Source organism: Urtica dioica, chromosome 11, assembly GCF_054948205.1.
Source record: "Urtica dioica subsp. dioica isolate 48M chromosome 11, U.dioica_male_clone48M_v1_H2, whole genome shotgun sequence".
Taxonomy (NCBI): domain Eukaryota; kingdom Viridiplantae; phylum Streptophyta; class Magnoliopsida; order Rosales; family Urticaceae; genus Urtica; species Urtica dioica.
The window spans coordinates 2975801-2980017 of record NC_142766.1 but is presented as its reverse complement, the minus strand read 5'-3'; positions in this window follow the sequence as shown (position 1 = coordinate 2980017).

The following is a 4217-nucleotide window of genomic DNA, read 5'->3' as shown; positions in this document are numbered from 1 at the left end:
TTGACGGTTTTCAGCACACACAACAGTACGTGCGCCAACAAGCGCAATATGGCATGGCACACATCGACCAACTGAACGATCTCTACGCTCAATGAGACATCAACCAAGAGAAACAGGTGCGGTTTCCTCCATTTCCTCAAGACCACGATTATCCGTACCAACCACCACCGTGGCCACCGCATATGACACCTCCTCAATATCCGGCGCCGGCACCATCACAACCGCATGCGAACGACGATGAATGAAGTTTGTTTCAAGCAATGCTTTATGTTTATTTTTTCAATTTGCAAGATTAGAATCATTTTCAAGTTTTATGGTTTTTTTTTCAATTTGTAAGTGGCCGAGACTCGTTTGCGACTTCTAAATATGTTTATACATTTTTCGTTTGAGACTCTTTTTTTTATGTTATGAGAATGTTTGAGACTTATATGTTTATGTTATAAGATTGTTTGAGACTTGTTTGTTTGATATTGTTATGAGAGTTTTAATATTTGCGATTGTGTATATTAATTGAAAGTTTAATTTGTTAGTTCAAAAGAGGTAAAAATGAATCCCCTTGAGACTTGTGAAAACTTTTGCCGCAGCGAGATATGTGTGTCGCCGCAGAAAGAAAGACCTTCTTGAGACATTGGAAAATTTCTCCTCGGCGAGATATGTCTGTAGCCGTGAAAAAAAATTTGTGGAATTTTCGCAAGTCATCTCACCGCGGCGTGATATGTGTGTCTCCGCGGCAAGAAAGACCTCGTTGAGACCCTGGAAAGTTTAGCCGCGACTATACACATACCTCGCCGCGGTGAAATTTTTGTGGATTTTTTGTAAGTCATCCTGCTGTGGCGAGATATGTGTGTCACTGTGTTGAGAAAGACCTTCTTGAGACCCTGGAAAATTTTGCCACAGTTATAAATACACCTCCCAGTAGCGAATTTTTGTGATTTTTAGCAAGTCCTCTCGCTGCGGAGAGATATGTGTATCGCCGCGACACAAAATATACCTCACCATGACAAAGGTTTTGAAATTTTTTATAAAAAGAGAATGCACTTCAGAACCAAATAATATAAAAATATAACATAATAATACATTTTCAAACGAAAAATAACATTGGTTTCAAACAAAAATATGATCTATATCCGAAAGAAGTAAATGATAAACATCATCATCATCGAAATCATCGATCTCTCGATCAATAAACGGTAAGCCGGATATGAACGGAGGAAAATTAGACATGTTTTCATCTTCTTTTTCGTCAATATTTCTTCGAGCGTTAACAATATGCACATCGCTGCGACGAGGTGGCATGCTCCTTGTTCCTGGAAAATCTCACCGTGGAGAGTCATCTACGTCACTGCGGCGACACTTCTACAATGGAAATCCGTCCCGTTAAAAGTGTTTTTACCCCTAATCTTTTAATGTATTTGTTTTCCCTCTTGAATTTTTCATTCTTTCAGACGTCTCTCTTCTCTCAGACCTCTCCTGTTGGAATCGATCTAGGGTTTAAGAAAATAATTAACGCTTCGGGAAGCGACAGAATTTTAAAAATTTTCTTTTTCAAGTAAAACAGTTTTTTACTAACCTAGACAAGTGCAAGTACATGTAAATAAAACTAATATGAGCATAGAAGTTTACTAACCTTTTAAGACGCTTGAACGTTGAGAAGCTTTTGAAAAAGGTTGCAACGTTCATCTCCCCTCGCCGCACGTCTCTCTTTCTTTCCTCGGCACCTCGAGCAACCACGAAAGTTTCTATCACTAAATCACTCGAGAGAAAAGGAATTAGTGTGTGGGCACTTTTAAACACTACGACTTAAGAACGGGTCTTGAAGTCGCAGAGCTAAACTCTAGGTCAAATGAGGACCTAGGTGCCAAAACAAAAATCAAAATTGACTAGAGAGAGAGAGAGGATCGGCCAATGTTCTAGAGAGAGAGTCTCTCAAATCTCTTGAACTTTGGATGAATGAAATGTGTGGAATGAGGCTCCTATTTATAGGAGAGGTCTCACCTTCTATAAGGTAGCTTCCTCTTCTATAGAATATCACATATTCATGAGCTAATTTCCCTATTTCCTTTATTGAGTCACACGGCCAACATAGGCTTCAATAAGCCTTGGATTTGTTTCCTATTTTGTTCCATGCCTTGCCTTTGACTCTCTCTTGGCCGAAATTCCTTATGCCTTGCATAGGAAATTTGTTTCCTCTTTTTCTTTTGGCAAGTATCTTGATACATTTATGCACAAAATATTCTCTCTTTCTCTTGGGTAGTAGGCGCCCAACATGGTCTCTAGAAGGAGCTTCTAGAAGCTTCCTTATTTGTTCATGAGAACATGAAAAAGGTCCATTAAGAATTTTCAATAAAATTCTTATGAAATGAAATTAATCCACAAGGCCCAATAAGACTAGTATTGGCCGAGTGATACATGTCATCAAATGACCTTGTCAAAAAATTTATTGACATTCATTTCATCATATGTCTCAAAAGACAAAAATACCCTTTTGACAATTTTCGTTCTTGTTTTGACTTAGCTTCCAGTTTAACTATTCCTACTCGATGTGATTCGTGACAATGACCTCATGGACCCAAATGAACAAAGCTTGAGCTAAACACTTGGACTCAAAAGTTCACAAACCTTTTCCAAGTTTAGCTTAATGCCAACTGACTCCACTAAAGAGTTGACACTGAAAATCTCTCGGTTCAAATGAATTTATTTTCTACTCAAGAATTCAACCAAATTATGATGAGCGGATCCACTGAATATTATCTATGTTTACCCTTCATGAATGTCATCAGCTAGTCGGGATTTACTAAATTACCATTTTACCCTTCTAGCTGTTATTTCCTCAACTCCTTTGTCGCTTGTGAATAAGTTAGAAACAATGTATTTGACGAGGAGCTAACAAGTCACATTGTTTCATTCAAAAAGAGTCAGGACTCAATTTGGACACTGGCCAGTTCATTTATTCACACTCCAAGGAACAAAGCATGAGGTGACATACATTGCATTTCAGCAATCTTGTACATGAATTCCATATCTATGAGAACTTCACAAAGTTACTCATAACATTCTCACAACTTAGTACTTCACCAATAGGCCCTGTTCGGAATCACATAGTGAGTCCGAACTCTGACTTTCTCAAATGACAATACGTAAGTTGTGAAATGGCATGTCTCATCTCAAGATTAAGGTAAGCATGATGCAATTCATACGTAGTGACTTCGAGACATAAGAGGTTAAATGGTTTGTTCTTATCTTGTCTCTAGAAGTGCACTGGTCAATTCAGTACCTTCGAAAGATACCTAGAAGAACTATAGAGCTCCAACTCTCAATGCCTCATAACCAGACATCATAGATTCTTCTAACAATCGTACTGAGGTCAATTGTCCTTTGACCATTAGATTGCGAATATATCGTTTTAAGCAAACTACGAAGAGTTTGTTCATGCAAATCTACATTTGTCTCTTCGTAAGTTGTTAAGTTTGTTTATGGACTAAAAGACTAAGGTTTATCATAAAGCTTCAGACAAGAAAGATTGAATGAACGTTTCAACTTTATTAATGAATAAGCAATTTACAAGCAAGAGTCTTCGTGAGACTTTATTACATCAAATGTACAAAATAAAGACTACAACTCTTCTTGTGGGCACCATTGACAACATCTCCCTCTTCTTCTTTCTCTCCTCGCCTCCGCCCATCCCTCTTTCTCCTTGCGCCCAGCCCCCTTGCTCTCCTCTCACTGCCCATCCCTATCTCCTTCCCTTCGCCAGGCATTCTCTCTCTCTCCTCGCCCCTGCCACGCCCTCTATCTCCCTCGCCTGTGCTCTCTCTCTCTCTCTCTCTCTCTCTCTCTCTCTCTCTCTCTCTCTCTCTCTCCATCCTTGCCTTCGCTGAGCTCGTTTGTGCTCACCCAGCCTTCTCTTCGTCTCCGACCAACTCTCATCTACATGGGTAAGAACAAATTTCTTGTATTCACTTGGTTTTGTGTTGAAATTAATTTTTTACTTTGATTTGTATTATAATTTTGGGGGAATTTGATATTGCTTTAAATTTAGGAAGAAGTTCTATTAGAGGTAGAATGGATTTGAGTTTTTGTTTTGAATTGTGTTTTAAATTGAGTTTTTATATGATATTAGATTGAATTGTGTTTGAAATTGAGATTTTATTGAATTGTTAGACTTGTAAATGTTAGACTTATGAGTTTGCATTTGATGTTATATTAAACTTAGAATG